Raw genomic sequence first — 24,246 nt, 5'->3', positions numbered from 1 at the left:
GGATTCAGGTACGATGATTCTAAGTTAAAGAAGTCACACAAAAAAAGAAACTTATCATAAGATATCACTTAGGAAGATCCTGTAAAAATGGCTACACATGAACTGAGTTAGGCAAGAGAACAGAGTCTCACATTAAGAAAACACTCTTAAGCCTGCTTAAGGGGGAAGGAGAGGTGGGGAGATGCATCAAACCAGAGTTTGATATAAGCTAAGGTACCGTTCCAAAAACCAACTATGGAATAGACAAGACCTACACCTTCCTCAATGAAAGGGACTCAAAAACCCATATTTCCCGCAGACGAATAGATCTGACTAGTAAGAATCTTAAAACCTATGTATTGATATATCTCCGTAAGGGAATCAAGTGTGTCTAGACTGGCATAAACATGGCAGCGAGAATCAGCTCAAACCCACTCTAAAAAGGAATTTCAAAAACAGAACAAAGAAACAGGGAAATTCTTTACAATTCCTTCAGGGTCTCGGATGCAACCTGGAATGACCCTATCTACAATGACAGCTGGATGTGGCATGAGGCTGGACACTTGGGACTGACAGGATTGGTGAGATTGGGTGAGCAAATGCAGACCCTTTAAAGCAATAATGCATGGCACCCATTCCATGGGTCCCAGCTCTCCAGGTTGAAGGGAATATTACTACAGCTATAACATGTACGGGAAACCTAGAGAATGGACACACTGTGAATATGAAAGGTTTCTAAAACTCAACGAAGAATCCCTCTCCTGGTGCTCCGGTTTGACTTTCCAACTGCTTTCCTATCAATCTCCCAACTAGGAGAGACAGACCCTTTAAGCTCCTGGTTCGCACAGGTTGCCAATTTGGCAGAGGATGAAAGGGAAGAGGGAGAACCAATGAGAGAGTAGCTGTTAGGCATTTGGATGGGCACATGTCACTCTAATTTCCTGGCAGGAAGAAGAATTAACCAAAGTCTCAGCCACCCACCGGGAACCAGTATAGGTCCTGAACCAAAAGTTTGGACTTGCGTTCAGCTCACAAAACAACGAGTTGAAAAATGGAGCTCAGGGGCACAGCAATTCACAAACTGGCAGAGTAATCAAGGCCTACTATCGTCCAAAAATCTGTTGAGGGAAGGCAACGAGGCGGACTTGAAAGCGAGGCAGAATAGCAGGAAACAGATTTCAAGAGGTACGTTGGACTCGCCTGTAAAGCACAGGAAGAGGGGCACAACTTCGACAATGATGCACTTGGCCAAAAAGGGCGTATGCGTTTTCTCCTGAATATATTCAGGAGAAAACGCATACGCCCTTTTTGGCCAAGCAAGCAATCAGGCAATGCAAATCTGCACTACAAAGAAGTATCACTTCCCACCGTTCAAAAGGGACATCCACAAAATGTGTAAAAACCAGAAAGGTAAGACAGGCCCTGGAGAACAGGGAGCCTTGTTATGCTGATGGGCGGGATGTAAGTTGCCAACTGCCTCACTGGAGGAGTGCATTGTGTCCCCTAAAACAAGTAAACAACAGAGCTACAGAGCCAAGGGCACTTCCGGTCTAGGGAATATACCTTGGGAAAACTGAAAATCCATAAGACAGAGCCACCCCCAAATTGAGGGCTGCACTGCTTACAAGAACCTCAATCTGGGTACACCTGAAATATCCCAGGAAATACAAAAATGGTTCCAAACATTGTGGAACTTACGTACGATGGAATATCCCTCAGCCATGAAATCAATGTCATAAGACATGTAGCAGCAAAATGAGTGGATTCAGGTACGATGATTCTAAGTGAAAGAAGTCACACAGAAAAAGAAACTTATCATAAGATATCACTTAGGAAGATCCTGTAAACATGGCTACACATGAAATGAATTAGGCAAGAGAACAGAGTCTCACATTTAGAAAACACTCTTATGCCTGCTTAAGGGGGAAGGAGAGGTGGGGAGATGCATCAAACCAGAGTTTGATATAAGCACAGGTACCGTTCCAAAAACCAACTATGGAATAGACAAGACCTACACCTTCTTCAGTGAAAGGGACACAAAACCCCATATTTCCCACAGAGGAATAGATCTGACTAGTAAGAATCTTAAAACCTATGTATTGATATATCTCCGTAAGGGAATCAAGTGTGTCTAGACTGGCATAAACATGGCAGCGAGAATCAGCTAAAACCCACTCTAAAAAGGAATTTCAAAAACAGAACAAAGAAACAGGGAAATTCTTTACAATTCCTTCAGGGTCTCTGATGCAACCTGGAATGACCCTATCTACAATGACAGCGGATGTGGCATGAGGCTGGACACTTGGGACTGAGAGGATTGGTGAGATTGGGTGAGCAAATGCAGACCCTTTAAAGCAATAATGCATGGCACCCATTCCATGGGTCCAAGCTCTCCAGGTTGAAGGGAATATTACTACAGCTATAACATGTACGGGAAACCTAGAGAATGGACACACTGTGAATACGAAAGGTTTCTAGAACTCAACGAAGAGTCCCTCTCCTGGTGCTCCGGTTTGACATTCCAACTGCTTTCCTATCAATCTCCCAAATTGGAGAGACAGCCCCTTTAAGCTCCTGGTTCGCACAGGTTGCCAATTTGGCAGAGGATGAAAGGGAAGAGGGAGAACCAATGAGAGAGTAGCTGTTAGGCATTTGGATGGGCACATGTCACTCTAATTTCCTGGCAGGAAGAAGAATTAACCAAAGTCTCAGCCACCCACCGGGAACCAGTATAGGTCCTGAACCAAAAGTTTGGACTTGCGTTCAGCTCACAAAACAACGAGTTGAAAAATGGAGCTCAGGGGCACAGCAATTCACAAACTGGCAGAGTAATCAAGGCCAACTATCGTCCAAAAATCTGTTGAGGGAAGGCAACGAGGCGGACTTGAAAGCGAGGCAGAATAGCAGGAAACAGATTTCAAGAGGTACGTTGGAATTGCCTGTAAAGCACAGGAAGAGGGGCACAACTTCGACAATGATGCACTTGGCCAAAAAGGGCGTATGCGTTTTCTCCTGAATATATTCAGGAGAAAACGCATACGCCCTTTTTGGCCAAGCAAGCAATCAGGCAATGCAAATCTGCACTACAAAGAAGTATCACTTCCCACCGTTCAAAAGGGACATCCACAAAATGTGTAAAAACCAGAAAGGTAAGACAGGCCCTGGAGAACAGGGAGCCTTGTTATGCTGATGGGCGGGATATAAGTTGCCAACTGCCTCACTGGAGGAGTGCATTGTGTTCCCTAAAACAAGTAAACAACAGAGCTACAGAGCCAAGGGCACTTCCAGTCTAGGGAATATACCTTGGGAAAACTGAAAATCCATAAGACAGAGCCACCCCCAAATTGAGGGCTGCACTGCTTACAAGAACCTCAACCTGGGTACACCTGAAATATCCCAGGAAATATAAAAATGGTTCCAAACATTGTGGAACTTACGTACGATGGAATATCCCTCAGCCATGAAATCAATGTCATAAGACCAGTAGCAGCCAAATGAGTGGATTCAGGTACGATGATTCTAAGTGAAAGAAGTCACACAGAAAAAGAAACTTATCATAAGATATCACTTAGGAAGATCCTGTAAACATGGCTACACATGAACTGAGTTAGGAAAGAGAACAGAGTCTCACATTTAGAAAACACTCTTATGCCTGTTTAAGGGGGAAGGAGAGGTGGGGTGATGCATCAAACCAGAGTTTGATATAAGCATAGGTACCGTTCCAAAAACCATCTATGGAATAGACAAGACCTACACCTTCCTCAGTGAAAGGGACTCAAAACCCCATATTTCCCGCAGAGGAATAGGTCTGACTAGTAAGAATCTTAAAACCTATGTATTGATATGTCTCCGTAAGGGAATCAAGTGTGTCTAGACTGGCATAAACAGGGCAGCGAGAATCAGCTCAAACCCACTCTAAAAAGGAATTTCAAAAACAGAACAAAGAAACAGGGAAATTCTTTACAATTCCTTCAGGGTCTCGGATGCAACCTGGGATGACCCTATGTACAATATCAGCTGGATGTGGCATGAGGCTGGACACTTGGGACTGAGAGGATTGGTGAGATTGGGTGAGCAAATGCAGACCCTTTAAAGCAATAATGCATGGCACCCATTCCATGGGTCCCAACTCTCCAGGTTGAAGGGAATATTACTACAGCTATAACATGTACGGGGAACCTAGAGAATGGACACACTGTGAATACGAAAGGTTTCTAAAACTCAACGAAGAGTCCCTCTCCTGGTGCTCCGGTTTGACTTTCCAACTGCTTTCCTATCAATCTCCCAACTTGGAGAGACAGCCCCTTTAAGCTCCTGGTTCGCACAGGTTGGCAATTTGGCAGAGGATGAAAGGGAAGAGGGAGAACCAATGAGAGAGTAGCTGTTAGGCATTTGGATGGGCACATGTCACTCTAATTTCCCGGCAGGAAGAAGAATTAACCAAAGTCTCAGCCACCCACCGGGAACCAGTATAGGTCCTGAACCAAAAGTTTGGACTTGCGTTCAGCTCACAAAACAACGAGTTGAAAAATGGAGCTCAGGGGCACAGCAATTCACAAACTGGCAGAGTAATCAAGGCTAACTATCGTCCAAAAATCTGTTGAGGGAAGGCAACGAGGTGGAGTTGAAAGCGAGGCAGAATAGCAGGAAACAGATTTCAAGAGGTACGTTGGACTCGCCTGTAAAGCACAGGAAGAGGGGCACAACTTCGACAATGATGCACCTGTCCAAAAAGTGCGTATGCATTTTCTCCTGAATATATTCAGGAGAAAACGCATACACCCTTTTTGGCCAAGCAAGCAAGCGGGCAATGCAAATCTGCACTACAAAGAAGTATCACTTCCCACCGGTCAAAAGGGACATCCACAAAATGTGTAAAAACCAGAAAGGCAAGACAGGCCCTGGAGAACAGGGAGCCTTGTTATGCTGATGGGCGGGATGTAAGTTGCCAACTGCCTCACTGGAGGAGTGCATTGTGTTCCCTAAAACAAGTAAACAACAGAGCTACAGAGCCAAGGGCACTTCCGGTCTAGGGAATATACCTTGGGAAAATTGAAAATCCATAAGACAGAGCCACCCCGAAATTGAGGGCTGCACTGCTTACAAGAACCTCAACCTGGGTACACCTGAAATATCCCAGGAAATACAAAAATGGTTCCAAACATTGTGGAACTTACGTACGATGGAATATCTCTCAGCCATGAAATCAATGTCATAAGACAAGTAGCAGCCAAATGAGTGGATTCAGGTACGATGATTCTAAGTGAAAGAAGTCACACAAAAAAAGAAACTTATCATAAGATATCACTTAGGAAGATCCTGTAAACATGGCTACACATGAAATGAATTAGGCAAGAGAACAGAGTCTCACATTTAGAAAAAACTCTTATGCCTGCTTAAGGGGGAAGGAGAGGTGGGGAGATGCATCAAACCAGAGTTTGATATAAGCACAGGTACCGTTCCAAAAACCAACTATGGAATAGACAAGACCTACACCTTGCTCAATGAAAGGGACTCAAAACCCCATATTTCCCGCAGAGGAATAGATCTGACTAGTAAGAATCTTAAAACCTATGTATTGATATATCTCCGTAAGGGAATCAAGTGTGTCTAGACTGGCATAAACATGGCAGCGAGAATCAGCTCAAACCCACTCTAAAAAGGAATTTCAAAAACAGAACAAAGAAACGGGGAAATTCTTTACAATTCCTTCAGGGTCTCTGATGCAACATGGAATGACCCTATCTACAATGACAGCGGATGTGGCATGAGGCTGGACACTTGGGACTGAGAGGATTGGTGAGATTGGGTGAGCAAATGCAGACCCTTTAAAGCAATAATTCATGGCACCCATTCCATGTGTCCTAGCTCTCCAGGTTGAAGGGAATATTACTACAGCTATAACATGTACGGGAAACCTAGAGAATGGACACACTGTGAATACGAAAAGTTTCTAAAACTCAACGAAGAGTCCCTCTCCTGGTGCTCCGGTTTGACATTCCAACTGCTTTCTTATCAATCTCCCAACTTGGAGAGACAGCCCCTTTAAGCTCCTGGTTCGCACAGGTTGCCAATTTGGCAGAGGATCAAAGGGAAGAGGGAGAACCAATGAGAGAGTAGCTGTTAGGCATTTGGATGGGCACATGTCACTCTAATTTCCCGGCAGGAAGAAGAATTAACCAAAGTCTCAGCCACCCACCGGGAACCAGTATAGGTCCTGAACCAAAAGTTTGGACTTGCGTTCAGCTCACAAAACAACGAGTTGAAAAATGGAGCTCAGGGGCACAGCAATTCACAAACTGGCAGAGTAATCAAGGCCAACTATCGTCCAAAAATCTGTTGAGGGAAGGCAACGAGGCGGACTTGAAAGCGAGGCAGAATAGCAGGAAACAGATTTCAAGAGGTACGTTGGAATTGCCTGTAAAGCACAGGAAGAGGGGCACAACTTCGACAATGATGCACTTGGCCAAAAAGGGCGTATGCGTTTTCTCCTGAATATATTCAGGAGAAAACGCATACGCCCTTTTTGGCCAAGCAAGCAAGCAGGCAATGCAAATCTGCACTACAAAGAAGTATCACTTCCCACCGTTCAAAAGGGACATCCACAAAATGTGTAAAAACCAGAAAGGCAAGACAGGCCCTGGAGAACAGGGAGCCTTGTTATGCTGATGGGCGGGATGTAAGTTGCCAACTGCCTCACTGGAGGAGTGCATTGTGTTCCCTAAAACAAGTAAACAACAGAGCTACAGAGCCAAGGGCACTTCCAGTCTAGGGAATATACCTTGGGAAAACTGAAAATCCATAAGACAGAGCCAACCCCAAATTGAGGGCTGCACTGCTTACAAGAACCTCAACCTGGGTACACCTGAAATATCCCAGGAAATATAAAAATGGTTCCAAACATTGTGGAAATTACGTACGATGGAATATCCCTCAGCCATGAAATCAATGTCATAAGACCAGTAGCAGCAAAATGAGTGGATTCAGGTACGATGATTCTAAGTGAAAGAAGTCACACAGAAAAAGAAACTTATCATAAGATATCACTTAGGAAGATCCTGTAAACATGGCTACACATGAACTGAGTTAGGCAAGAGAACAGAGTCTCACATTTAGAAAACACTCTTATGCCTGCTTAAGGGGGAAGGAGAGGTGGGGTGATGCATCAAACAGAGTTTGATATAAGCATAGGTACCGTTCCAAAAACCATCTATGGAATAGACAAGACCTACACCTTCCTCAGTGAAAGGGACTCAAAACCCCATATTTCCCGCAGAGGAATAGGTCTGACTAGTAAGAATCTTAAAACCTATGTATTGATATGTCTCCGTAAGGGAATCAAGTGTGTCTAGACTGGCATAAACAGGGCAGCGAGAATCAGCTCAAACCCACTCTAAAAAGGAATTTCAAAAACAGAACAAAGAAACAGGGAAATTCTTTACAATTCCTTCAGGGTCTCTGATGCAACCTGGAATGACCCTATCTACAATGACAGCTGGATGTGGCATGAGGCTGGACACTTGGGACTGAGAGGATTGGTGAGATTGGGTGAGCAAATGTAGACCCTTTAAAGCAACAATGCATGGCACCCATTCCATGGGTCCCAACTCTCCAGGTTGAAGGGAATATTACTACAGCTATAATATGTACGGGAAACCTAGAGAATGGACACACTGTGAATACGAAAGGTTTCTAAAACTCAACGAAGAGCCCCTCTCCTTGTGCTCCGGTTTGACTTTCCAACTGCTTTCCTATCAATCTCCCAACTTGGAGAGACAGCCCCTTTAAGCTCCTGGTTCGCACAGGTTGGCAATTTGGCAGAGGATGAAAGGGAAGTGGGAGAACCAATGAGAGAGTAGCTGTTAGGCATTTGGATGGGCACATGTCACTCTAATTTCCCGGCAGGAAGAAGAATTAACCAAAGTCTCAGCCACACACCGGGAACCAGTATAGGTCCTGAACCAAAAGTTTGGACTTGCATTCAGCTCACAAAACAACGAGTTGAAAAATGGAGCTCAGGGGCACAGCAATTCACAAACTGGCAGAGAAATCAAGGCCAACTATCGTCCAAAAATCTGTTGAGGGAAGGCAACGAGGTGGACTTGAAAGCGAGGCAGAATAGCAGGAAATAGATTTCAAGAGGTACGTTGGACTCGCCTGTAAAGCACAGGAAGAGGGGCACAACTTCGACAATGATGCACTTGGCCAAAAAGGGCGTATGCGTTTTCTCCTGAATATATTCAGGAGAAAATGCATACGCCCTTTATGGCCAAGCAAGCAAGCGGGCAATGCAAATCTGCACTACAAAGAAGTATCACTTCCCACCGGTCAAAAGGGACATCCACAAAATGTGTAAAAACCAGAAAGGCAAGACGGGCCCTGGAAAACAAGGAGACTTGTTATGCTGATGGGCGGGATGTAAGTTGCCAACTTCCTCACTGGAGGAGTGAAATGTGTTCCCTAAAACAAGTAAACAACAGAGCTACAGAGCCAAGGGCACTTCCGGTCTAGGGAATATACCTTGGGAAATCTGAAAATCCATAAGACAGAGCCACCCCCAAATTGAGGGCTGCACTGCTTACAAGAACCTCAACCTGGGTACACCTGAAATATCCCAGGAAATACAAAAATGGTTCCAAACATTGTGGAACTTACGTACGATGGAATATCCCTCAGCCATGAAATCAATGTCATAAGACATGTAGCAGCAAAATGAGTGGATTCAGGTACGATGATTCTAAGTGAAAGAAGTCACACAGAAAAAGAAACTTATCATAAGATATCACTTAGGAAGATCCTGTAAACATGGCTACACATGAAATGAATTAGGCAAGAGAACAGAGTCTCACATTTAGAAAACACTCTTATGCCTGCTTAAGGGGGAAGGAGAGGTGGGGAGATGCATCAAACCAGAGTTTGATATAAGCACAGGTACCGTTCCAAAAACCAACTATGGAATACACAAGACCTACACCTTCCTCAGTGAAAGGGACTCAAAACCCCATATTTCCCACAGAGGAATAGATCTGACTAGTAAGAATCTTAAAACCTATGTATTGATATATCTCCGTAAGGGAATCAAGTGTGTCTAGACTGGAATAAACATGGCAGCTAGAATCAGCTCAAACCCACTCTAAAAAGGAATTTCAAAAACAGAACAAAGAAACAGGGAAATTCTTTACAATTCCTTCAGGGTCTCTGATGCAACCTGGAATGACCCTATCTACAATGACAGATGGATGTGGCATGAGGCTGGACACTTGGGACTGAGAGGATTGGTGAGATTGGGTGAGCAAATGCAGACCCTTTAAAGCAATAATGCATGGCACCCATTCCATGGGTCCCAACTCTCCAGGTTGAAGGGAATATTACTACAGCTATAACATGTACGGGAAACCTAGAGAATGGACACACTGTGAATACAAAAGGTTTCTAAAACTCAACGAAGAGTCCCTCTCCTGGTGCTCCGGTTTGACATTCCAACTGCTTTACTATCAATCTCCCAACTTGGAGAGACAGCCCCTTTAAGCTCCTGGTTCGCACAGGTTGCCAATTTGGCAGAGGATGAAAGGGAAGAGGGAGAACCAATGAGAGAGTAGCTGTTAGGCATTTGGATGGGCACATGTCACTCTAATTTCCCGGCAGGAAGAAGAATTAACCAAAGTCTCAGCCACCCACCTGGAACCAGTATAGGTCCTGAACCAAAAGTTTGGACTTGCGTTCAGCTCACAAAAAAACGAGTTGAATAATGGAGGTCAGGGGCACAGCAATTCACAAACTGGCAGAGTAATCAAGGCCAACTATCGTCCAAAAATCTGTTGAGGGAAGGCAACGAGGCGGACTTGAAAGCGAGGCAGAATAGCAGGAAACAGATTTCAAGAGGTACGTTGGACTCGCCTGTAAAGCACAGGAAGAGGGGCACAACTTCGACAATGATGCACTTGGCCAAAAAGGGCGTATGCGTTTTCTCCTGAATATATTCAGGAGAAAACGCATACGCCCTTTTTGGCCAAGCAAGCAAGCGGGCAATGCAAATCTGCACTACAAAGAAGTATCACTTCCCACCGTTCAAAAGGGACATCCACAAAATGTGTAAAAACCAGAAAGGCAAGACAGGCCCTGGAGAACAGGGAGCCTTGTTATGCTGATGGGCGGGATGTAAGTTGCCAACTGCCTCACTGGAGGAGTGCATTGTGTTCCCTAAAACAAGTAAACAACAGAGCTACAGAGCCAAGGGCACTTCCGGTCTAGGGAATATACCTTGGGAAAACTGAAAATCCATAAGACAGAGCCACCCCCAAATTGAGGGCTGCACTGCTTACAAGAACCTCAACCTGGGTACACCTGAAATATCCCAGGAAATATAAAAGTGGTTCCAAACATTGTGGAACTTACGTACGATGGAATATCCCTCAGCCATGAAATCAATGTCATAAGACCAGTAGCAGCAAAATGAGTGGATTCAGGTACGATGATTCTAAGTGAAATAAGTCACACAGAAAAAGAAACTTATCATAAGATATCACTTAGGAAGATCCTGTAAACATGGCTACACATGAACTGAGTTAGGCAAGAGAACAGAGTCTCACATTTAGAAAACACTCTTATGCCTGCTTAAGGGGGAAGGAGAGGTGGGGAGATGCATCAAACCAGAGTTTGATATAAGCACAGGTACCGTTCCAAAAACAAACTATGGAATAGACAAGACCTACACCTTCCTCAGTGAAAGGGACTCAAAACCCCATATTTCCCACAGAGGAATAGATCTGACTAGTAAGAATCTTAAAACCTATGTATTGATATATCTCCGTAAGGGAATCAAGTGTGTCTAGGCTGGCATAAACATGGCAGCGAGAATCAGCTCAAACCCACTCTAAAAAGGAATTTCAAAAACAGAACAAAGAAACAGGGAAATTCTTTACAATTCCTTCAGGGTCTCTGATGCAACCTGGAATGACCCTATCTACAATGACAGCTGGATGTGGCATGAGGCTGGACACTTGGGACTGAGAGGATTGGTGAGATTGGGTGAGCAAATGCAGACCCTTTAAAGCAATAATGCATGGCACCCATTCCATGGGTCCCAGCTCTCCAGGATGAAGGGAATATTACTACAGCTATAACATGTACGGGAAACCTAGAGAATGGACACACTGTGAATACGAAAAGTTTCTAAAACTCAACGAAGAGTCCCTCTCCTGGTGCTCCGGTTTGACATTCCAACTGCTTTCCTATCAATCTCCCAACTTGGAGAGACAGCCCCTTTAAGCTCCTGGTTCACACAGGTTGCCAATTTGGCAGAGGATGAAAGGGAAGAGGGAGAACCAATGAGAGAGTAGCTGTTAGGCATTTGGATGGGCATATGTCACTCTAATTTCCTGGCAGGAAGAAGAATGAACCAAAGTCTCAGCCACCCACCGGGAACCAGTATAGGTCCTGAACCAAAAGTTTGGACTTGCGTTCAGCTCACAAAACAACGAGTTGAAAAATGGAGCTCAGGGGCACAGCAATTCACAAACTGGCAGAGTAATCAAGGCCAACTATCGTCCAAAAATCTGTTGAGGGAAGGCAACGAGGCGGACTTGAAAGCGAGGCAGAATAGCAGGAAACAGATTTCAAGAGGTACGTTGGAATTGCCTGTAAAGCACAGGAAGAGGGGCACAACTTCGACAATGATGCACTTGGCCAAAAATGGTGTATGCGTTTTCTCCTGAATATATTCAGGAGAAAACGCATACGTCCTTTTTGGCCAAGCAAGCAAGCGGGCAATGCAAATCTGCACTACAAAGAAGTATCACTTCCCACCGGTCAAAAGGGACATCCACAAAATGTGTAAAAACCAGAAAGGCAAGACAGGCCCTGGAGAACAGGGAGCCTTGTTATGCCAATTGGCGGGATGTAAGTTGCCAACTGCCTCACTGGAGGAGTGCATTGTGTCCCCTAAAACAAGTAAACAACAGAGCTACAGAGCCAAGGGCACTTCCGGTCTAGGGAATATACCTTGGGAAAACTGAAAATCCATAAGACAGAGCCACCCCCAAATTGAGGGCTGCACTGCTTACAAGAACCTCAACCTGGGTACACCTGAAATATCCCAGGAAATATAAAAATGGTTCCAAACATTGTGGAACTTACGTACGATGGAATATCCCTCAGCCATGAAATCAATGTCATAAGACCAGTAGCAGCAAAATGAGTGGATTCAGGTACGATGATTCTAAGTGAAAGAAGTCACACAGAAAAAGAAACTTATCATAAGATATCACTTAGGAAGATCCTGTAAACATGGCTACACATGAACTGAGTTAGGCAAGAGAACAGAGTCTCACATTTAGAAAACACTCTTATGCCTGCTTAAGGGGGAAGGAGAGGTGGGGTGATGCATCAAACCAGAGTTTGATATAAGCACAGGTACCGTTCCAAAAACCAACTATGGAATACACAAGACCTACACCTTCCTCAGTGAAAGGGACTCAAAACCCCATATTTCCCGCAGAGGAATCGATCTGACTAGTAAGAATCTTAAAACCTATGTATTGATATGTCTCCGTAAGGGAATCAAGTGTGTCTAGACTGGCATAAACATGGCAGCGAGAATCAGCTCAAACCCACTCTAAAAAGGAATTTCAAAAACAGAACAAAGAAACAGGGGAATTCTTTACAATTCCTTCAGGGTCTCTGATGCAACCTGGAATGACCCTATCTACAATGACAGACGGATGTGGCATGAGGCTGGACACTTGGGACTGAGAGGATTGGTGAGATTGGGTGAGCAAATGCAGACCCTTTAAAGCAATAATGCATGGCACCCATTCCATGGGTCCCAACTCTCCAGGTTGAAGGGAATATTACTACAGCTATAACATGTACGGGAAACCTAGAGAATGGACACACTGTGAATACAAAATGTTTCTAAAACTCAACGAAGAGTCCCTCTCCTGGTGCTCCGGTTTGACATTCCAACTGCTTTCCTATCAATCTCCCAACTTGGAGAGACAGCCCCTTTAAGCTCCTGGTTCGCACAGGTTGCCAATTTGGCAGAGGATGAAAGGGAAGAGGGAGAACCAATGAGAGAGTAGCTGTTAGGCATTTGGATGGGCACATGTCACTCTAATTTCCCGGCAGGAAGAAGAATGAACCAAAGTCTCAGCCACCCACCTGGAACCAGTATAGGTCCTGAACCAAAAGTTTGGACTTGCGTTCAGCTCACAGAAAAACGAGTTGAATAATGGAGGTCAGGGGCACAGCAATTCACAAACTGGCAGAGTAATCAAGGCCAACTATCGTCCAAAAATCTGTTGAGGGAAGGCAACGAGGCGGACTTGAAAGCGAGGCAGAATAGCAGGAAACAGATTTCAAGAGGTACGTTGGACTCGCCTGTAAAGCACAGGAAGAGGGGCACAACTTCGACAATGATGCACTTGGCCAAAAAGGGCGTATGCGTTTTCTCCTGAATATATTCAGGAGAAAACGCATACGCCCTTTTTGGCCAAGCAAGCAAGCGGGCAATGCAAATCTGCACTACAAAGAAGTATCACTTCCCACCTTTCAAAAGGGACATCCACAAAATGTGTAAAAACCAGAAAGGCAAGACAGGCCCTGGAGAACAGGGAGCCTTGTTATGCTGATGGGCGGGATGTAAGTTGCCAACTGCCTCACTGGAGGAGTGCATTGTGTCCCCTAAAACAAGTAAACAACAGAGCTACAGAGCCAAGGGCACTTCCGGTCTAGGGAATATACCTTGGGAAAACTGAAAATCCATAAGACAGAGCCACCCCCAAATTGAGGGCTGCACTGCTTACAAGAACCTCAACCTGGGTACACCTGAAATATCCCAGGAAATATAAAAATGGTTCCAAACATTGTGGAACTTACGTACGATGGAATATCCCTCAGCCATGAAATCAATGTCATAAGACCAGTAGCAGCAAAATGAGTGGATTCAGGTACGATGATTCTAAGTGAAAGAAGTCACACAGAAAAAGAAACTTATCATAAGATATCACTTAGGAAGATCCTGTAAACATGGCTACACATGAACTGAGTTAGGCAAGAGAACAGAGTCTCACATTTAGAAAACACTCTTATGCCTGCTTAAGGGGGAAGGAGAGGTGGGGAGATGCATCAAACCAGAGTTTGATATAAGCACAGGTACCGTTCCAAAAACAAACTATGGAATAGACAAGACCTACACCTTCCTCAGTGAAAGGGACTCAAAACCCCATATTTCCCACAGAGGAATAGATCTGACTAGTAAGAATCTTAAAACCTATGTATTGATATATCTCCGTAAGGGAATCAAGTGTGTCTAGGCTGGCATAAACATGGCAGCGAGAATCAGCTCAAACCCACTCTAAAAAGGAATTTCAAAAACAGAACAAAGAAACAGGGAAATTCTTTACAATTCCTTCAGGGTCTCTGATGCAACCTGGAATGACCCTATCTACAATGACAGCTGGATGTGGCATGAGGCTGGACACTTGGGACTGAGAGGATTGGTGAGATTGGGTGAGCAAATGCAGACCCTTTAAAGCAATAATGCATGGCACCCATTCCATGGGTCCCAGCTCTCCAGGATGAAGGGAATATTACTACAGCTATAACATGTACGGGAAACCTAGAGAATGGACACACTGTGAATACGAAAAGTTTCTAAAACTCAATGAAGAGTCCCTCTCCTGGTGCTCCGGTTTGACATTCCAACTGCTTTCCTATCAATCTCCCAACTTGGAGAGACAGCCCCTTTAAGCTCCTGGTTCACACAGGTTGCCAATTTGGCAGAGGATGAAAGGGAAGAGGGAGAACCAATGAGAGAGTAGCTGTTAGGCATTTGGATGGGCATATGTCACTCTAATTTCCTGGCAGGAAGAAGAATGAACCAAAGTCTCAGCCACCCACCGGGAACCAGTATAGGTCCTGAACCAAAAGTTTGGACTTGCGTTCAGCTCACAAAACAACGAGTTGAAAAATGGAGCTCAGGGGCACAGCAATTCACAAACTGGCAGAGTAATCAAGGCCAACTATCGTCCAAAAATCTGTTGAGGGAAGGCAACGAGGCGGACTTGAAAGCGAGGCAGAATAGCAGGAAACAGATTTCAAGAGGTACGTTGGATTCGCCTGTAAAGCACAGGAAGAGGGGCACAACTTCGACAGTGATGCACTTGGCCATAAATGGTGTATGCGTTTTCTCCTGAATATATTCAGGAGAAAACGCATACGTCCTTTTTGGCCAAGCAAGCAAGCGGGCAATGCAAATCTGCACTACAAAGAAGTATCACTTCCCACCGGTCAAAAGGGACATCCACAAAATGTGTAAAAACCAGAAAGGCAAGACAGGCCCTGGAGAACAGGGAGCCTTGTTATGCTGATGGGCGGGATGTAAGTTGCCAACTGCCTCACTGGAGGAGTGCATTGTGTCCCCTAAAACAAGTAAACAACAGAGCTACAGAGCAAAGGGCACTTCCGGTCTAGGGAATATACCTTGGGAAAACTGAAAATCCATAAGACAGAGCCACCCCCAAATTGAGGGCTGCACTGCTTACAAGAACCTCAACCTGGGTACACCTGAAATATCCCAGGAAATATAAAAATGGTTCCAAACATTGTGGAACTTACGTACGATGGAATATCCCTCAGCCATGAAATCAATGTCATAAGACCAGTAGCAGCAAAATGAGTGGATTCAGGTACGATGATTCTAAGTGAAAGAAGTCACACAGAAAAAGAAACTTATCATAAGATATCACTTAGGAAGATCCTGTAAACATGGCTACACATGAACTGAGTTAGGCAAGAGAACAGAGTCTCACATTTAGAAAACACTCTTATGCCTGCTTAAGGGGGAAGGAGAGGTGGGGAGATGCATCAAACCAGAGTTTGATATAAGCACAGGTACCGTTCCAAAAACCAACTATGGAATAGACAAGACCTACACCTTCCTCAGTGAAAGGGACTCAAAACCCCATATTTCTCGCAGAGGAATCGATCTGACTAGTAAGAATCTTAAAACCTATGTATTGATATGTCTCCGTAAGGGAATCAAGTGTGTCTAGACTGGCATAAACATGGCAGCGAGAATCAGCTCAAACCCACTCTAAAAAGGAATTTCAAAAACAGAACAAAGAAACAGGGGAATTCTTTACAATTCCTTCAGGGTCTCTGATGCAACCTGGAATGACCATATCTACAATGACAGATGGATGTGGCATGAGGCTGGACACTTGGGACTGAGAGGATTGGTGAGATTGGGTGAGCAAATGCAGACCCTTTAAAGCAATAATGCATGGCACCCATTCCATGGGTCCCAACTCTCCAGGTTGAAGGGAATATTACTACAGCTATAACATGTACGGGAAACCTAGAGAATGGACACACTGTGAATACAAAAGGTTTCTAAAACTCAACGAAGAGTCCCTCTCCTGGTGCTCTGGTTTGACATTCCAACTGCTTTCCTATCAATCTCCCAACTTGGAGAGACAGCCCCTTTTAGCTCCTGGTTCGCACAGGTTGCCAATTTGGCAGAGGATGAAAGGGAAGAGGGAGAACCAATGAGAGAGTAGCTGTTAGGCATTTGGATGGGCACATGTCACTCTAATTTCCCGGCAGGAAGAAGAATGAACCAAAGTCTCAGCCACCCACCTGGAACCAGTATAGGTCCTGAACCAAAAGTTTGGACTTGCGTTCAGCTCACAAATAAACGAGTTGAATAATGGAGGTCAGGGGCACAGCAATTCACAAACTGGCACAGTAATCAAGGCCAACTATCGTCCAAAAATCTGTTGAGGGAAGGCAACGAGGCGGACTTGAAAGCGAGGCAGAATAGCAGGAAACAGATTTCAAGAGGTACGTTGGATTCGCCTGTAAAGCACAGGAAGAGGGGCACAACTTCGACAATGATGCACTTGGCCAAAAAGGGCGTATGCGTTTTCTCCTGAATATATTCAGGAGAAAACACATACGCCCTTTTTGGCCAAGCAAGCAAGCGGGCAATGCAACTTCCTACCGGTCAAAAGGGACATCCACAAAATGTGTAAAAACCAGAAAGGCAAGACAGGCCCTGGAGAACAGGGAGCCTTGTTATGCTGATGGGCGGGATGTAAGTTGCCAACTGCCTCACTGGAGGAGTGCATTGTGTTCCCTAAAACAAGTAAACAACAGAGCTACAGAGCCAAGGGCACTTCCGGTCTAGGGAATATACCTTGGGAAAACTGAAAATCCATAAGACAGAGCCACCCCCAAATTGAGGGCTGCACTGCTTACAAGAACCTCAACCTGGGTACACCTGAAATATCCCAGGAAATATAAAAATGGTTCCAAACATTGTGGAAATTACGTACGATGGAATATCCCTCAGCCATGAAATCAATGTCATAAGACCAGTAGCAGCAAAATGAGTGGATTCAGGTACGATGATTCTAAGTGAAAGAAGTCACACAGAAAAAGAAACTTATCATAAGATATCACTTAGGAAGATCCTGTAAACATGGCTACACATGAACTGAGTTAGGCAAGAGAACAGAGTCTCACATTTAGAAAACACTCTTATGCCTGCTTAAGGGGGAAGGAGAGGTGGGGTGATGCATCAAACAGAGTTTGATATAAGCATAGGTACCGTTCCAAAAACCATCTATGGAATAGACAAGACCTACACCTTCTTCAGTGAAAGGGACTCAAAACCCCATATTTCCCGCAGAGGAATAGGTCTGACTAGTAAGAATCTTAAAACCTATGTATTGATATGTCTCCGTAAGGGAATCAAGTGTGTCTAGACTGGCATAAACAGGGCAGCGAGAATCAGCTCAAACCCACTCTAAAAAGGAATTTCAAAAACAGAACAAAGAAACAGGGAAATTCTTTACAATTCCTTCAGGGTCTCTGATGCAACCTGGAATGACCCTATCTACAATGACAGCTGGATGTGGCATGAGGCTGGACACTTGGGACTGAGAGGATTGGTGAGATTGGGTGAGCAAATGTAGACCCTTTAAAGCAACAATGCATGGCACCCATTCCATGGGTCCCAACTCTCCAGGTTGAAGGGAATATTACTACAGCTATAATATGTACGGGAAACCTAGAGAATGGACACACTGTGAATACGAAAGGTTTCTAAAACTCAACGAAGAGCCCCTCTCCTTGTGCTCCGGTTTGACTTTCCAACTGCTTTCCTATCAATCTCCCAACTTGGAGAGACAGCCCCTTTAAGCTCCTGGTTCGCACAGGTTGGCAATTTGGCAGAGGATGAAAGGGAAGTGGGAGAACCAATGAGAGAGTAGCTGTTAGGCATTTGGATGGGCACATGTCACTCTAATTTCCCGGCAGGAAGAAGAATTAACCAAAGTCTCAGCCACACACCGGGAACCAGTATAGGTCCTGAACCAAAAGTTTGGACTTGCGTTCAGCTCACAAAAAAACGAGTTGACAAATGGAGCTCAGGGGCACAGCAATTCACAAACTGGCAGAGTAATCAAGGCCAACTATCGTCCAAAAATCTGTTGAGGGAAGGCAACGAGGTGGACTTGAAAGCGAGGCAGAATAGCAGGAAATAGATTTCAAGAGGTACGTTGGACTCGCCTGTAAAGCACAGGAAGAGGGGCACAACTTCGACAATGATGCACTTGGCCAAAAAGGGCGTATGCGTTTTCTCCTGAATATATTCAGGAGAAAATGCATACGCCCTTTATGGCCAAGCAAGCAAGCGGGCAATGCAAATCTGCACTACAAAGAAGTATCACTTCCCACCGGTCAAAAGGGACATCCACAAAATGTGTAAAAACCAGAAAGGCAAGACGGGCCCTGGAAAACAAGGAGACTTGTTATGCTGATGGGCGGGATGTAAGTTGCCAACTTCCTCACTGGAGGAGTGAAATGTGTTCCGTAAAACAAGTAAACAACAGAGCTACAGAGCCAAGGGCACTTCCGGTCTAGGGAATATACCTTGGGAAATCTGAAAATCCATAAGACAGAGCCACCCCCAAATTGAGGGCTGCACTGCTTACAAGAACCTCAACCTGGGTACACCTGAAATATCCCAGGAAATACAAAAATGGTTCCAAACATTGTGGAACTTACGTACGATGGAATATCCCTCAGCCATGAAATCAATGTCATAAGACATGTAGCAGCAAAATGAGTGGATTCAGGTACGATGATTCTAAGTGAAAGAAGTCACACAGAAAAAGAAACTTATCATAAGATATCACTTAGGAAGATCCTGTAAACATGGCTACACATGAAATGAATTAGGCAAGAGAACAGAGTCTCACATTTAGAAAACACTCTTATGCCTGCTTAAGGGGGAAGGAGAGGTGGGGAGATGCATCAAACCAGAGTTTGATATAAGCACAGGTACCGTTCCAAAAACCAACTATGGAATACACAAGACCTACACCTTCCTCAGTGAAAGGGACTCAAAACCCCATATTTCCCACAGAGGAATAGATCTGACTAGTAAGAATCTTAAAACCTATGTATTGATATATCTCCGTAAGGGAATCAAGTGTGTCTAGACTGGAATAAACATGGCAGCGAGAATCAGCTCAAACCCACTCTAAAAAGGAATTTCAAAAACAGAACAAAGAAACAGGGAAATTCTTTACAATTCCTTCAGGGTCTCTGATGCAACCTGGAATGACCCTATCTACAATGACAGATGGATGTGGCATGAGGCTGGACACTTGGGACTGAGAGGATTGGTGAGATTGGGTGAGCAAATGCAGACCCTTTAAAGCAATAATGCATGGCACCCATTCCATGGGTCCCAACTCTCCAGGTTGAAGGGAATATTACTACAGATATAACATGTACGGGAAACCTAGAGAATGGACACACTGTGAATACAAAAGGTTTCTAAAACTCAATGAAGAGTCCCTCTCCTGGTGCTCCGGTTTGACATTCCAACTGCTTTACTATCAATCTCCCAACTTGGAGAGACAGCCCCTTTAAGCTCCTGGTTCGCACAGGTTGCCAATTTGGCAGAGGATGAAAGGGAAGAGGGAGAACCAATGAGAGAGTAGCTGTTAGGCATTTGGATGGGCACATGTCACTCTAATTTCCCGGCAGGAAGAAGAATTAACCAAAGTCTCAGCCACCCACCTGGAACCTGTATAGGTCCTGAACCAAAAGTTTGGACTTGCGTTCAGCTCACAAAAAAACGAGTTGAATAATGGAGGTCAGGGGCACAGCAATTCACAAACTGGCAGAGTAATCAAGGCCAACTATCGTCCAAAAATCTGTTGAGGGAAGGCAACGAGGCGGACTTGAAAGCGAGGCAGAATAGCAGGAAACAGATTTCAAGAGGTACGTTGGACTCGCCTGTAAAGCACAGGAAGAGGGGCACAACTTCGACAATGATGCACTTGGCCAAAAAGGGCGTATGCGTTTTCTCCTGAATATATTCAGGAGAAAACGCATACGCCCTTTTTGGCCAAGCAAGCAAGCGGGCAATGCAAATCTGCACTACAAAGAAGTATCACTTCCCACCGTTCAAAAGGGACATCCACAAAATGTGTAAAAACCAGAAAGGCAAGACAGGCCCTGGAGAACAGGGAGCCTTGTTATGCTGATGGGCGGGATGTAAGTTGCCAACTGCCTCACTGGAGGAGTGTATTGTGTTCCCTAAAACAAGTAAATAACAGAGCTACAGAGCCAAGGGCACTTCCGGTCTAGGGAATATACCTTGGGAAAACTGAAAATCCATAAGACAGAGCCACCCCCAAATTGAGGGCTGCACTGCTTACAAGAACCTCAACCTGGGTACACGTGAAATATCCCAGGAAATACAAAAATGGTTCCAAACATTGTGGAACTTAAGTACGATGGAATATCCCTCAGCCATGAAATCAATGTCATAAGACCTGTAGCAGCAAAATGAGTGGATTCAGGTACGATGATTCTAAGTGAAAGAAGTCACACAGAAAAAGAAACTTATCATAAGATATCACTTAGGAAGATCCTGTAAACATGGCTACACATGAACTGAGTTAGGCAAGAGAACAGAGTCTCACATTTAGAAAACACTCTTATTCCTGCTTAAGGGGGAAGGAGAGGTGGGGAGATGCATCAAACCAGAGTTTGATATAAGCACAGGTACCGTTCCAAAAACCAACTATGGAATAGACAAGACCTACACCTTCCTCAGTGAAAGGGACTCAAAACCCCATATTTCCCACAGAGGAATAGATCTGACTAGTAAGAATCTTAAAACCTATGTATTGATATATCTCCGTAAGGGAATCAAGTGTGTCTAGACTGGAATAAACATGGCAGCGAGAATCAGCTCAAACCCACTCTAAAAAGGAATTTCAAAAACAGAACAAAGAAACAGGGAAATTCTTTACAATTCCTTCAGGGTCTCGGATGCAACCTGGAATGACCCTATCTACAATGACAGCTGGATGTGGCATGAGGCTGGACACTTGGGACTGAGAGGATTGGTGAGATTGGGTGAGCAAATGCAGACCCTTTAAAGCAATAATGCATGGCACCCATTCCATGGGTCCCAGCTCTCCAGGTTGAAGGGAATATTACTACAGCTATAACATGTACGGGAAACGTAGAGAATGGACACACTGTGAATACGAAAGGTTTCTAAAACTCAACGAAGAGTCCCTCTCCTGGTGCTCCGGTTTGACATTCCAACTGTTTTCCTATCAATCTCCCAACTTGGAGAGACAGCCCCTTTAAGCTCCTGGTTCGCACAGGTTGCCAATTTGGCAGAGGATCAAAGGGAAGAGGGAGAACCAATGAGAGAGTAGCTGTTAGGCATTTGGATGGGCATATGTCACTCTAATTTCCTGGCAGGAAGAAGAATGAACCAAAGTCTCAGCCACCCACCGGGAACCAGTATAGGTCCTGAACCAAAAGTTTGGACTTGCGTTCAGCTCACAAAACAACGAGTTGAAAAATGGAGCTCAGGGGCACAGCAATTCACAAACTGGCAGAGAAATCAAGGCCAACTATCGTCCAAAAATCTGTTGAGGGAAGGCAACGAGGCGGACTTGAAAGCGAGGCAGAATAGCAGGAAACAGATTTCAAGAGGTACGTTGGAATTGCCTGTAAAGCACAGGAAGAGGGGCACAACTTCGACAATGATGCACTTGGCCAAAAAGGGTGTATGCGTTTTCTCCTGAATATATTCAGGAGAAAACGCATACGCCCTTTTTGGCCAAGCAAGCAAGCGGGCAATGCAAATCTGCACTACAAAGAAGTATCACTTCCCACCGGTCAAAAGGGACATCCACAAAATGTGTAAAAACCAGAAAGGCAAGACAGGCCCTGGAGAACAGGGAGCCTTGTTATGCCAATTGGCGGGATGTAAGTTGCCAACTGCCTCACTGGAGGAGTGCATTGTGTCCCCTAAAACAAGTAAACAACAGAGCTACAGAGCCAAGGGCACTTCCGGTCTAGGGAATATACCTTGGGAAAACTGAAAATCCATAAGACAGAGCCACCCCCAAATTGAGGGCTGCACTGCTTACAAGAACCTCAACCTGGGTACACCTGAAATATCCCAGGAAATATAAAAATGGTTCCAAACATTGTGGAACTTACGTACGATGGAATATCCCTCAGCCATGAAATCAATGTCATAAGACCAGTAGCAGCAAAATGAGTGGATTCAGGTACGGTGATTCTAAGTGAAAGAAGTCACACAGAAAAAGAAACTTATCATAAGATATCACTTAGGAAGATCCTGTAAACATGGCTACACATGAACTGAGTTAGGCAAGAGAACAGAGTCTCACATTTAGAAAACACTCTTATGCCTGCTTAAGGGGGAAGGAGAGGTGGGGTGATGCATCAAACCAGAGTTTGATATAAGCACAGGTACCGTTCCAAAAACCAACTATAGAATAGACAAGACCTACACCTTCCTCAGTGAAAGGGACTCAAAACCCCATATTTCCCGCAGAGGAATCGATCTGAGTAGTAAGAATCTTAAAACCTATGTATTTATATGTCTCCGTAAGGGAATCAAGTGTGTCTAGACTGGCATAAACATGGCAGCGAGAATCAGCTCAAACCCACTCTAAAAAGGAATTTCAAAAACAGAACAAAGAAACAGGGGAATTCTTTACAATTCCTTCAGGGTCTCTGATGCAACCTGGAATGACCCTATCTACAATGACAGACGGATGTGGCATGAGGCTGGACACTTGGGACTGAGAGGATTGGTGAGATTGGGTGAGCAAATGCAGACCCTTTAAAGCAATAATGCATGGCACCCATTCCATGGGTCCCAACTCTCCAGGTTGAAGGGAATATTACTACAGCTATAACATGTACGGGAAACCTAGAGAATGGACACACTGTGAATACAAAATGTTTCTAAAACTCAACGAAGAGTCCCTCTCCTGGTGCTCCGGTTTGACATTCCAACTGCTTTCCTATCAATCTCCCAACTTGGAGAGACAGCCCCTTTAAGCTCCTGGTTCGCACAGGTTGCCAATTTGGCAGAGGATGAAAGGGAAGAGGGAGAACCAATGAGAGAGTAGCTGTTAGGCATTTGGATGGGCACATGTCACTCTAATTTCCCGGCAGGAAGAAGAATGAACCAAAGTCTCAGCCACCCACCTGGAACCAGTATAGGTCCTGAACCAAAAGTTTGGACTTGCGTTCAGCTCACAAAAAAACGAGTTGAATAATGGAGGTCAGGGGCACAGCAATTCACAAACTGGCAGAGTAATCAAGGCCAACTATCGTCCAAAAATCTGTTGAGGGAAGGCAACGAGGCGGACTTGAAAGCGAGGCAGAATAGCAGGAAACAGATTTCAAGAGGTACGTTGGACTCGCCTGTAAAGCACAGCAAGAGGGGCACAACTTCGACAATGATGCACTTGGCCAAAAAGGGTGTATGCGTTTTCTCCTGAATATATTCAGGAGAAAACGCATACGCCCTTTTTGGCCAAGCAAGCAAGCGGGCAATGCAAATCTGCACTACAAAGAAGTATCACTTCCCACCTTTCAAAAGGGACATCCACAAAATGTGTAAAAACCAGAAAGGCAAGACAGGCCCTGGAGAACAGGGAGCCTTGTTATGCTGATGGGCGGGATGTAAGTTGCCAACTGCCTCACTGGAGGAGTGCATTGTGTCCCCTAAAACAAGTAAACAACAGAGCTACAGAGCCAAGGGCACTTCCGGTCTAGGGAATATACCTTGGGAAAACTGAAAATCCATAAGACAGAGCCACCCCCAAATTGAGGGCTGCACTGCTTACAAGAACCTCAACCTGGGTACACCTGAAATATCCCAGGAAATATAAAAAT

This window comes from Mesoplodon mirus, assembly GCF_964341445.2.
Source record: "Mesoplodon mirus genome assembly, chromosome: 8".
NCBI classification, from domain to species: domain Eukaryota; kingdom Metazoa; phylum Chordata; class Mammalia; order Artiodactyla; family Ziphiidae; genus Mesoplodon; species Mesoplodon mirus.
Note: the sequence above shows the minus strand (reverse complement) of the source record.